Source organism: Adiantum capillus-veneris, chromosome 14 (genome assembly GCF_014529385.1).
Source record: "Adiantum capillus-veneris isolate H3 chromosome 14, ASM1452938v2, whole genome shotgun sequence".
Lineage (NCBI taxonomy): Eukaryota > Viridiplantae > Streptophyta > Polypodiopsida > Polypodiales > Pteridaceae > Adiantum > Adiantum capillus-veneris.
The window spans coordinates 151,041,671-151,055,854 of NC_140944.1; positions in this window are offsets into that span (position 1 = coordinate 151,041,671).

The following is a 14,184-nucleotide window of genomic DNA, read 5'->3' on the forward strand; positions in this document are numbered from 1 at the left end:
CACAATTATTAACAACAATGAGTTTTTGACCTAGTCGTTTTTTACCCCGAATGCATCTAAATGCGTAGCAATGATGCCCCAATACCCCGCCTAGACTTACTTTGTGATTTCTTAGCTTAAAGTCCTACTTATGATGAAATTAGGCCGCGGGTCGACGATAAAAAGCTACAATTTATCATGATATGTTTACGTCAATGCGTAGAGCTCTTACCTGTGCTTGCAACGCATCAAACGGCACTGCAATGTGACAACCAACAAGGGAATAGGAAGCATGATAAGGAGAGAAGTGAGCGTCATTAGCTCACGCTGTGTATTTATTATCCAAAAACTTAATAATAACTTACAAAAATTGTCTTTTATACCTTAGCCAAGGTTTCTTTGGTAAAAAACTAATCATCTGGCAGCTCTAACTAAGGATAAATTGACACAATCTGGAAGCTTATAGCTCCGGCTCTTCGATTACAATATCCACTTGGAAAATAGGAGTTACAATATTCCCAATTTATCAAAAGAATAAGTGTTTTTACAATGAAGCTCCCGAAAAATGTTACATGGGTTTAGTTGCTTTATTGGTCGAGTTGAGCCCCATACATTCTAGCAATATCTTATGTATTGCTCCTTCAAGAAGAAAACAACACTTTCTTTGGTTGCACCACCCTAGCCAAAATTGTATAAATAGAATCAAGTTTGCTTAAAATATTGGTACATTACTTTCCTAAATTGTTAGACCTAAGGGTACTTTGTAAATGCCTATTGAAACTTTCCTCCCTTTTATAATCCTATAGAGGGTGCCTTGCAGTTGTAGGAACCCCCTAGAAATTCTTACACCTAACTTCCCTTGGTTTGTATGGAAGGCAATTAATATTGCCTGGCTCGGCACTATAGGTGGTAAAACTACCCCATATCTTTGTCCTAGGAAAAGATATTGTATCAGGGCTCTACTAGATTCTCTGCCTTAACCTCGATGTGGTAGTTTTAATAATCATTAGTAGGTAGTTGGCTTGATTTAATGTTAGATTTTCTACTGACATTTGTTTTATCTCTCTTAAGATCTTTCATATTCTACTTTGATTTGTTATTGGCAAAAAAAAAAATCTAAAAAATCTATAGCACCTAGATTATTTTGGTTGACTGGTTATTTTGAGAATGTTGCATTTAGAAGCTACAATGCTTGAACCATGTCTGGATGATTTCTTTTAAAGTATATTACTGATCTTATGGTATGGTTATTCCCCTTAAAAAAAGGGTTTCTCTTAAAATATTTAGGCATGCTACAATTGTTTATTAGCCCTTGTGTCTAGTATAGTAGAGATTTCTTTGGGGTTACTAACCAGGTGTAGCTTGAGATTTTATGACTCAACTTTGTGATTTATTATGTAAAAGCTTGTCTTTTAGACACTATGAAGGAATCTTACCTGCTATTATCTCATCATTTGTGATAAATAAAAAGGGATTGGCTTTCACTTTCTATCAAGCAAGTGTTGATATTTCCCATGCTAGTTCTGATATCTTTTGGGTTTTTCCCTTTTTGAGTTCCATGCATACCCACTATTATTTTCTATATTGTTCTTTTTTTCTTGACCCAGAAAACCTTTGCTAAACTAAGGTTTCTTGACCATTTTGAGTGCTAGTCTGTAGGCCACAAAATGTTTGTTCTATTGAAATTGCTGTACTGAGTTTTCTTTAGAATTTTTGACACTTTTTTTTGAAATTTTTGGGAGATGAAACTCAAAAATCTAATCTGTGTTTATTGATAATTGCAATGTCCTTTCAAGTTTTGGCTCTTATCTTATTTTCTGGGATGTCTTTTGATAGTGGTTCTTCCCAGTTACTAGAATTTAAACCTAATGCTCAATTTATGGCAAGTTGGATTTCTATAGCTCTTGTGATTTTGCTCCAAAAACTATGATTCTACATTTTTCTTAGTGCATCGATGGTAGGGATTGACCTAGGTATGGTTGTTTGGTGATCTGATTCTCTTTTACATGGGTTTTTCCCCTCTAAAGCTATGCCTTGCTTGATGGCTCTATCTTTAAGTCTCCACCATGATAGTCTTGAGACTAATGCTAAGAAGGCCAGAATTTTTAAAAGAGGTATAAGTTGCTTTGGATTGTTGCCTCTGACTCTAAATGAGGACTCTTTCATGACACTTGAATTGCTTCATGATAGACTAATGCTTTACACAAGTGGTTAGTTGGTTGATACTTTGGATTTAAAACACTAGGAATGTGTGTGATTTGAATTCAAAAAACTTGGACTCTATGGTGAGTTTTATTTAAAAGAATGTTCCAAGTATCTTTGGAAAGCATCAATTTTAATTTTCAGACTATGTAGTATTCTTTAAAAGAAAGGATGATTTTTAAGTATGGAATCAAATAAAGAAAATTTACTATATCTTTTTTGAAAATTCTTTTGAACACTTATAGCCATCCCCATCAAAAGGGGTGAAGGCCTTTTGGTGGAAATTAGGAGTCAAAATAACACTTCTTAGAACTTACTTCCATATCTCCTTTTGATGCCTATGAAAGGAATACAAAACAAACTCTGCCATTTGTTAGGACAATAGCTTCTCTAATATTTTATAAGTAGAACAAGGATAACAGCTAATATGTTTTTTGACACATGTAAAACATACCCAATGCTAATGAATTTTTTGTCTTGTTTGTATGGATGCTAGTGTTCTATCTATGTTTAAAGACGTCTGACCTTGGAGATGAAAGCTTATTTCATTCTCATAAACTAATGTAGACTTGATATATGATAATCGAAATGTTATATTATTTTGATCATACTGTACAAAAGTGAGTCAAACACAAAATTGATATTATGAAAACCACCTTCCTAATGTCTAAAGCCAATTCTCTTTTGAAAAACATGTTCTTTTGTGTATAAGTATTATCTTAATATAGCAACACACACGCATCCACAACTATGTTTTTTACCTAACATGTAACAATCCACTTTTTCATAGAAATTCCTTGCATACAAATTCAAGTTTGGGCAAATTGATGCTTCGATGAAAGAGGATCATGACATTTATGTAGTGATTGTGTTGTGTCGCCTTGCGGGCACGGGTGGAAAACCATTTTTTATGAGCTTTTGGAAAGTTTTCTAGATTGATTCAATCCGGTGGCTGATGTGTTGTCCAAGACATGGATAGGGATGATGATTGGTTTTATGTAGGGAATTAGTGTTAAGCACCCGTTTGGACTTGCAAGGAAATAGTGAACACTGCTTGAGCCATTGGAAGATAGGGGCTATTGGAGAAGCATGTTTTGCTTAGCAATTTTATGTTCACTGCAAATGCCCACTTGGGCCATGGGCACCTTGGCCATAATTAGTCCACCCAAAAGGTCTTTGGCCACTATAAAATTCCACACCCTTGGCCATCAAACGGTTGGCCAAGCTTAAAAGTTAGGTTTGAAATGGGAAAAGGAGGAAAATTAGGAAACCATGGCGCACACAATGGACAGAGAGGGGGTGCAAGGGTTTGGGGGCTCACTACGAGCAATGTGAAGCTCAGATGGTGGTGTGAATGAAACGAACTATGCTTAGCAGCCCGTGGCACATGTGTTCAACATCACCCGCAATCATTTTCATGCACGTCATTTAAAGTCTGGCTCATGCTCTAATTAAAGCATCACATGAGGATCTATTATGGGAGGTTACAAGAAATTGTGTGAGTTTTTGGGGTATGAGTTTTCTCAACAAGAGAGATATACGAGCAGATTTCTTGAATTTTGGTTGGTGTGTTGAAGCAAGAGGTTCCCAAAGAGGAATGGAAGGAATCTTTTTCCCACTTTCAAGCAAGACGAAGATCGAGGGGGTGAAGCCACATCCCTCTCTTGTTTACACCAATTGTGGTGCCCTTGTTTGTGCTTTTCAAGTTTTTTATGAAGATATGTATTATGGGGAGGCTCTCTTGATAGGACACAAGCTCGGCACTCTTACCAAGCAGGAAGGGTGGAGCAGTCAAGAATTCAAGAGGGTCAAAAAAAATTCTCATGGGTACTTTCTTAGAGATGGTCACTTATGGAAGTAGCCAAAGCGTCTAAGAGGAGTACTGCAATGGGTTGTTTGTGATAAAGCAACTCAACAAGAGGTGATTTAAGATTTTAATGAGAGTTTATAAGCAAGACACATAGGTATTTGGATGGCGTTTGTCAAGATCAAAGACCATTATCGATGGACATGTATATACAAAGATATTGCTCAGTTGGTGGAGGCTTTGATGGTATGTCAACAATATTCCAATGTACGGCATCGAGATGGTTTGCATCCTACTTTCTCCATTGTCCATGCAGTAAAAGTTGGTTGTAGATTTGATTACAATGCTAGTGGGTATGCATCAAAATATGCTTTTGACGATGCCTTTATTTATGAAGATTAAGAGATTGAAGATGGTTGGCTCATGTCAAAGGATGTGCAAGTTCAGAGGGGGTGAATGTCATGTTGCATTGTTGTAGGCACAAGTGGTAAATCATTGTTTGTGAGCCTTTTTGCACTTTTCCATATTTGATTCAATCCATTCGTTGATGTGTTTGCAAAGACATGGCTAGGGATGATGATTTAGATGTTTTTATGTAGGGAATTAGTGTCAAGAACCCACTTGGAGTTGGAATTGCAAGGAAATATTAACCGTTTCTTGAGCCATGGAAGACAAGGGCTATTGGAGAAGCATGTTAAGTTTAACAATGCTATATTCATTGTGAATGACCACTTGGTGGACAATCACTTGGGCCATGGGCACCTTGGCCATAAAAAGCCCACCCATAAGGGCTTTGGCCACTAGAAGATTGGGTGCCCTTGGTCATCAAATGGTCGACATAATTTAACAAAATAGTTTGCAATGGGAAAAGAAGGAAAAATGGTTTTTTGTGTCGAGCATACTCTGTGTGTGTCTCTCTCTCTCTCTCTCTCTCTCTCTCTCTCTCTCTCTCTCTCTCTCTCTCTCTCTCTCTCTCTCTCTCTCTCTCTCTCTCTCTCTCTCTCTTCCCATAGCCAAAAGCCTCATGCTTTTTGGCTCACCCCTAATTGCACAAACCCCCCCAACAACATAGGGACAATTTTTTTAAAGCAAAAGTAGATTTTTCTTATAACAACACTTTAGAACTAAATAGTTTTCTAACCATTTTTATTTTTTACACGTTTTGCAAGCAATGGCACATCAACTCTTAAAGATATTCTTCCTCATGAAGGTTTAGAAATTTTGTAAAAAATGATACTACATTTACAAATTCTAGATATCCAAACCAAATTCATCATCAACCGTCAAGAAACACAAGCTAATACAATCTCTTCAAAGGAGACGGTAAACAAAGATTTGCATGCACTTGCAATAAAAAAGGGAACTTTATGAGTTTTTTGAGCTATGATTGAGATTGAGATTATGCAAAACCTCGCATAATGCAACTTGAGGATGACTTCAAAAAATGATGTGCCTTGCGGATTTGAACGCTCAAAACAAGCAAATGAAAAAAGAGTATTGTCACCGAGTGAAAGAGAAAAGCATACACTATGAAAAGCAATGTAAGTGAAATAGGAATGAATATATGGCTAATCCATGGGCTAAAATATCAATGAGAATTTGAGGTGAGACTTTCCCATCAAGCATGCTTTGGCTCAAACAAAAAATGTTAAAAATGTGAATGGGGAAGAATTGGAGCATGAAAGACATTTCAAGAACATTGTTTGTTACAGTCGTGAGAGTAGGGGGCTTGCAAAATACATAGATAGAATGCTACAGACCGTAAAATCAATAGATCTACATACCTAACAAATTATACAAGCACATAATCGACGTTATACAGGATTTGAAAGAGACAGAGAATGAGAGAGAGCAAGAGAGCACGTGCAAGTGCACCTCCTAGAGCGGAGTGCTACACATGCACGGAGAGAAAAGAGGTGAGAGAGGAGAAGAAAGACACGGAGCATTGGGTGCAATCTCCCCCGTGCAAGAACATTTTCCTCTTGCACGTATTTATTTATATATCGATCAATGCTAAAAAATGACTACAAATTGTCCGCCCGGACATAAAGTGACCATAGCTCGTGACCATAGCTCATAGAGAGCTCTTTAGTTATACAGTATCAATAAACATGTTATCCTTTTGTATTTTCCATTGACCTCTTACGCTTTTGCCACTTGTCAGCTGTAATAAATAAATATATTGCCATTTCCATTACATACCTCTTCTTTAAAAAAGCAACTATCCTCACTTGCTAAGATAAGAAGTTGCAAATCATACTTGTCAGAAACAAAGGTTAAAATATCATATAAAAATGAAAACTCATAAATTTAAACAAACTAATTTGCTTATGCCTATCATCATCCACCTACTACATATTCTAATGTCCCATACCATGAGAATGAGCAGTATATGTCATCTAATGGATCATGATATCATTGATCACAATTATCCTTCAATAATCAATTCTCATAAATTTCAACTTCAATTCCATAAACATTGCCAATTGGAAATCATCATAGACCATTCCAAATCCAAGTTCAAATCCAAATATAAACCAAATCCAAATACCTTTCATTATATACCCAAGTAAATCATATTAGGGAAAGTGGTGGCCAACCACTACAACATGATTTTGTGATTGGTGTTGCCTAAATCGGCAAATCAACACCAACAAGATATGTTGCCTAAAATGGAAAATCTACACTAGTGCTACCTAAATCGATGAAGCTACACTTAATATTGTTTAAACTAGTGATCTGTTGTTTTTGGGTATACTGCCTAAATCGACAAATCTGCACTTGTGCTACCTAAATCAGCTTAAATCGGTCAATCTACACCAAGAGTGAGCATTTACACATTGCCTAGCTCAACGAATCTGTGTGCACGTGACCAATGGACTAGGCAAGGCATAAAAAGCATGTACTATTTATTTTTTGTACCAAATTGGAGTATGTTCTAGAAGCAAAGCACTTACAAATTTTTGTCCATTATCCAAAAGCACTTTAGCTCATGTGAATAGCTTTATAGATTAATGAAAACTCATCAAGAGTAATTCCATTTAGTGCAAGTACAAGAAATGTCATGAGTGATGTTTGGTTTCATTATTCATAAGACAATGTAGGTAAAACAAATATGAAAAGAGGAGTGAGATATATAATGTACATATTTGAAGAATATTTGGCATCTAAAAATGTATGTACCTATGTGTGCATGGAGAGAGTTTTATTTGAAATAATCACAACTTGGATCTCAGGTTTGCTCAAACAGAATTCTCGTACAAGCTGGAGAGAGGTGGAACTATCAAATTCGTACCAAAGTGTAGTTAATGAGTCAAGAATGTGTCAATTTTGTGCTAGTAATTGGTTATCAAATAGTGTATTAGCATGTTTAAGGTAAACATACTTTTTTTCCAAAAGAATAATTGAAAAGCATAGCAGTATCATTTAGCCTCTAGAGAAATACATATGTACAAGAGATTCAAAACTAAATATTGAATTTGATTACAGATGGAGGACTTGCCTCGCTTATGATTGTATACAAAACACAACTAGATAAAGAAAGTATTGAAGACAACTGTAAACGTATCTTTTGATGGTGGGCATGACTAGTGAATCACTACATATATGAATCTTATGCAATAGAAATTAAAGATGACAATGAGAAGTGTTAAGGTTAAATACAACATGTAAAATAGAATAGTAAGTGCTTGCATTGCTATGAGGGGATTGGTTGCCCATGTTGTTCAATATAGACACAATTAAGTAGAAGGGTTAATTTCATACGTTTTTATCAATAGCTATTTCATGTTTAGCAGGTCCAAGAGAGAGCAATGCTAAACATGAAGTGTTGCAAGAAAATTTATAGAGAGAAAATGACTCCTCAGGTAGAAAATAGGTGATTTGTTTATTTATCATCCAACACGGTAGTACAGAAGGTTAGCACTCATTAAAAAAAAATCAATGAGAAAGTGTTATCTCCCATCATGCAATCTTGACATCTAGATTAAGCAATAACCATGAAAAATAAAATTATGTTTGAGCACAAGTGAATAAAATAATCCTTACTTATACAAATTAAAATCTCCTAAAACCTAGTAGGAGAAAATTGTCCCAAAAGCATCCCTTGATTGTGCCTTCTATGCTCGTGTTCCATTGAATGCAAGGGTGTCCAACATTGGCAAGGTGCATGTTCAGTGATTAATTACACATTAATATGTGAGAGTGAGTGTGAGAGCTCTTTAATTACAAGATACCCATAAATTTGCTATCTTTTAGCATCATCTATACATCGAGCAAGCTTTTTCCACTTGTCAGTTGCAACCATAAAGAGCACCTTACATAATGAAATATCCATAAATGCTATCATATCTCATCATCTATAAATTGGTCGAGCTTTTCCAGACATCATCTGTAATAACTAATTGTCAATGATGTAACAAAAATGGATAAATATGTCATGGATCAAGAATGAGTAATGTACTCTCTTTGATGTGGACACAAAACAAAGAGGATTATTATATTATTACTCGAGAAAGGATGGAAATAACATGCATCCATAGTCAAAGTTGACAAGCATTAAAGTTACACATGGATGAGAATCATTGCTTCAATTGGCCTGCCTATTTTTGTGGCCCATCATGATTTTGGTCATAGCTATACTACTTTTTTGTCCTTTCATTACATTTTTCCAATTCTTTTTCTAGTCATAACTATACAATTTTCTCATGATTTTTTCCACTCAATGCTTGGAAAAACTTGGGCTTGAATCGAGTGCAAAAGTGGATAAGATGACACTCACAAAGGATTAACACGGTCATTGCTTATTATAATAATGTATAGGCAATGAAAACTAGTAACTGGGGCACCCATGTGAAAGATGGGGGTGATGACATTGTGGCGCTATGTGTTGAAAGGTTTGTATTGTCCATACCATAAAGCAACAAAGGCAATCAATTCCTAAAAGAAGGATCTGGAATTGGAACAAACAATGGTAGTCAACTATAAATACTACTCTATTCCACATTAGTGTTAGCAGAATCTACTAATGTTGTAAGCATGTATTAGGCTCTCTTAGTCACTTTCACAATCTTTGTGCATTTTTTATTCTCTCTTGACCGGTTGCTTCTTCCTCATACTCCTTGTGTACTTAAGCATGCTAAGTGAAAGCTTTTCTTCTTGAATTGGTTTCACATTGTTTCTATCACAAAAGGACACCAAGCAATGCACCTTTATCACGAATACCAAGCAATGTAATGTCACATTTTATTCCCTCATCCTCTCTTGACTTTTTTACGCCTTACGAGACGCAGTGAAGTTGGATCTACTGCAATCAAAATTCAAGTCATCAAGAAGATTTTTGGTTCCAGTCTAGCCATGTAAGATTCAAATTGAGATAAAGAGTTTATGTGAACCCATATGCATAGGAAGTTGTTGTTTGAGGCATGATTTTGCAATAAGGTAGAAATTCCCATCTTATTCTTGTGATAGTGGGACAAAAATGAGAGGCCCTTTGCAATCCCATTTGTAATGAGCTTGAGCTTGCACTTTTAATCATTAATCTCCTCTTGTGTGTTTGTTGGAAACTTTTGTTTCTTATGTTGCCGAAGCACTAGAGATGCCTCTCAAACTGGATTGCCTTTTTTTATGTTTATTGCAATATATGAACCATTAGTTTAGCCCCCATGTGAATAAGCTCAATGGACTCGCTTTATCAATTGTGCCCTTAGGTTACCCACATAAACATGGAGAATGTGGAGTTTGTGTGGGACCTTAGGATGGTTTGGAGAAGCCTAATTATTGTAATGAGCCATAACTAAGAAAGAAAAGGTAAAATTTTATGTGGAGAGAGTGAGAGTCGGCAATGCATACATTACATGGAGAGAGTGAAAGTAAGCCATGTAGGTGAATCATATTGATTGTATTAACATAATCATGGATACAAAGCTAGTGCTAAGCACCTGTGGGTGAAATACACCAAGTTACAATGTGTATTTGAGTGCCTTTATATGGCATCGGATGAGCTAGAGAGATGTGGTAAGAATTCTATAGAACTTTCTAGGAGATGAAGGTAGTAGAGGCTAAGAAACGTTTCTCTATGAGATACCTTTGGAAAATCCGTAAACACTGAGTTAAACATTTAGCAAAAGCTACAAATGTTTAGTGGATGAGAAACGATGACTAAATAAGTTTAAAGAATGCTGATCAAGCCCTTTTTTATGGTTTTAAGCATTCAAAAGTCTAAGAATTCAAGAGGTTCCTAAGCTATCTCTTGTGTGTTGTGGTTCATTCCTTCTATTTAAGAAAATGAAGGATAGCCTGAAAGCTGGATTATATGAGAATTACATTCACACTATTGTATACATCCAATTTTCCATGTGAGTCGCTTGAGGAGATGACTTGGCATAAATGACAATGGTACCAACATAGGAGTGTCAATAGATTTTATCGAACCTTCGGTCTCGTGGCACGCACACACACCCACACACACCGAATCATATAAACGGCATGGATGAGTGAATCTATTTGATGATGCACGAGGTCAAATTGGTAGGACATGGCTCAGAGCCTCCTTCCTCATTGTCGAATGATGTGTGTGTTTTTAATAACAAAACTCACATACGTCACATGTTAGGAAACAGGACGTAGCTAAATAGATATTTGAGTAGCTTACTTAATGGAGAGACACGGATTTTTACACACGAGATTAGAGAGAGAGAGAGAGAGAGAGAGAGAGAGAGAGAGAGAGAGAGAGAGAGAGAGAGAGAGAGAGAGAGAGCACACGATATACGTGGTTCACCCAATGTGGGCTACATCCACGGTAAAGCAGACACTCAATGGCTTTAGTATTTCAAACAATATGTGTCCAAAGACACAAGAGGAGATAGCCTATATGTCTAAAGTTCCATATGTTGCAGCGGTAGGTTCTCTTATGTATGCTATGGTCTGGACAAGGCCAGACATCGCACATGCAGTGGGAGTTGTAAGTAGGTTCATGGACAACCCAGGTAAAGAGCACTGGCAAGCTGTGAAGTGGATACTTAGGTATCTAAAAGGGACAACAACGAATGCTTTGTATTTTGGAGGAACTGATATTTTCCTGGAAGGGTATGCAAATATGGAAGGTGACAAAGATACTCAAAGGAGCACTACTGGCTATGTCTTCATGGTTAGAGGCACAGCAGTAAACTGGGCTTCAAAGCTGCAGAAAGTGGTCTCACTATCTACCACGGAAGCAGAGTTGTGTCTTGTACAGTGATAGCCAAAGCGCTATCCATCTTGCGAAGAATTCAGCCTTTCATCCAAGGACAAAGCACATTGAGGTGAGATATCACTTCATACGCACTCTTTTGGAAAACGGGCAGCTAAAGCTAGGAAAGGTGCATACAGTGAAAATCCTGTAGACATGTTTACAAAGGTGGTCAACAAGGAAAAGTTGAACTTTTTCTCATCTTCAATCGGCATTCAAGGATAAGAAGCCAGGATAGAAAGCAGTCACACAGGTTTGGTGTGGAGATCAGTCTCCAAGTGGGAGATTGTTAAGTATGGAGCCTGATTTACCCCTTGTAAATTAGGCTCCATACTTAACATCACACACACACATTGAGAGAGAGAGAGAGAGAGAGAGAGAGAGAGAGAGAGAGAGAGAGAGAGAGCCCTCTGCTAGTTTTGCTTGACAAGATCAATGGTTAAAAGCCACGGCATGTCTCATAGCCTCCTTCCTCATATATATATATTGTGAAGGCAAGTCTTATAGCTTTGACGGATTGCACCTAAAGGGAAAAGGGACCACATCATAATTAATGCATGATCGTAGATTGATTTGAAAGGAAACACTGTGTAGAATGTGCATGTAAAGGCAACAATAGATCTCTGCATCCTTGTGGCTTAATTTGACGCACCCATGCATGCATCCACTACTCCCCTTTCCTTATCCACTATCTCATGTAGGGTCTCTAAGATGAGATCCAAGGCCCAAATTAGGTGATGCGGGTGGGCTGGATCTCCATTGTGGGATTGCAGGAAACTAGGGTGAATTAGGGGGTGATGAGCTAGGATAGAAGTAGGTGATGAACAAGGGCCTAAACTAGGGCAGTGTATGCCAACCATGCCCACACGGACAATTGACGCATCATAGCATGGTGGTAAGGCCTTTGCATGGACTCCATGAGCTTAGGTTCAACCTTAGACTATGCAAGGGGTGAACTAGGGGGTGACACTTTTGCTGACTTCACATAATTGGATGGTCCAGAACTCCCAACAATTTGGGAATATTGATCCCCCTTGGGAGAGCCTACGTTGAATGAGAATGTGGCTCCCCTTTTATGCTTGCCGTGTTTTTGTGTTCCTTTGCAATGATGAAGAAGATGCAAATAGAGAGAATGCTAATTCCTTGTGGAATGCAACTATGCTCTTCTAGGGGCAACACCGTTGTCCTTACAATTGGGGCCTACTTGAAGTTGAAGATGGGAATTTGGAACCTATTTTATTGGCTCAAATTGACACAATGTAGTGGACCACCATACAAAATAAGGGGTGGGACACCTTGGGAGTTAAAGGAAGGAGGAAGAGAAGATGAAGGATGAAGATGATGAGGTAGAACTATCGGAATGTACATGTCACATACAAGATTCGTATGGTGGGCCAACATATGAAATCATGGGTGGGACACTTTGGGAATTAAAGAAAGGAGGAAGGGAAGCTAAAGGATGAAGATGATGAAGTAGAGGTATTGGAATGGACACGTCACAGACAAGATTCGACTGTGGAAATAATAGCAACTCACCAAAGTGATAAGGGTCACCTACAACTTCCCACTCTCTCTTTCTCTCTATGAACGGTAGAAAGCAGATCAAGGAAAACTAGACCCTACACTCAATCAGAAAGAGGGATGTTAAAGGTTGAATTTGTGCTAGAAGAATTTTATTATTAGCAAATTGTAAGAATTAATAGATTCTTTATTGTTTACATTCCATCACAACCTTAAGACCCTATTTAATTTTCATTTCAAATGTTGCAATGGCTCTATCTACTCTTGTATTTCTTGTGCTTGGAGCATCTCTAGTTGGTGTTTATATGACACATAAGAGTCGGAATCAATGATAGGATTTGAGGACTATCCACCAATCTAGGCGTTTTAAAAGTGTCACGTGATCGACAAGGAAATAGAAGGATGCCGGTGGCGTGGCCTCGGGGGGTGCACTATGTGATCATGTTAATGTATAACGTGAGTTCGAAAGGAGGGGTTTAAAATGCAAAAAAAGGCATTTTGACAGAGATACATTAAAATAAGGGGATTTTATATTCAATTTTGGAAAAAAGTTAGTAAAATAATGGGTCAATTTATTTATTCATACATGTTAAAAGAGGGTTTTTTTTAATACCTCACGAACAGACGTTATATAGGGGGGTACTAAACGGTGAACCCCCGAGGGCATGGCGAAGCAAAAAATTGCATGTGCATCTAAGAAATTTGACAGGGATTATCCATGGAGAGGCATTCTCTTGGTTTGCTTGTCCAAAACCAACTTAACTAATTTGCAGAGCAAAGTTAGAGGTCCTTAACTTATAAGCAAGCAAACAATGTGCCCATGTTTAACTGCCCACTTGGCCTGCTGACACATGTAATACCTGGTTTTGGGAGGAAATGTTAGATATGAAAACCTTTACAAAGCAAAAAGTGCATTCTCTCTTATATGTACCATTTGGATTGTTATCTGCAGATATACTTATCTTTGGCGATAGACTTATCTTTGGTGGATTTTACGCGCAATCTTCTAACTTGTGCAATGTAATCATCTATATGTATAGATGCAGACATATCTTGATTCTTCTTGTGTGGTTAATTGACTAATTGAAAGGTTGTTGCTTTAACTACTCGCTCAAATCTCTTATTACATTAGGTTGAATTTGCATGAGATTCCATCCAAGCCAAGCCTGTGCCTCTAGCAAGGTTTTGTGAAAGAACCAACCAATGACTTGAATCGAACCTTCAACCTAGAGAGCACGATAGAATCATTTGCTCTAAACCATCCCATTTTGAGACGTGCAATGACTAGAAAGGCGCCATTACTAAAAAAAAAACTTGATCCCCCCATCCTCCAACTGCTCATCTAGCGAGGTTGGTGGCTGCCTGTGTTTGGCCGAGGTATTGCCATGTTCCTCCCCATCTCTCCTCACTAGCTCCACACCTCCCCTTTGTGCATCACCCGACACTT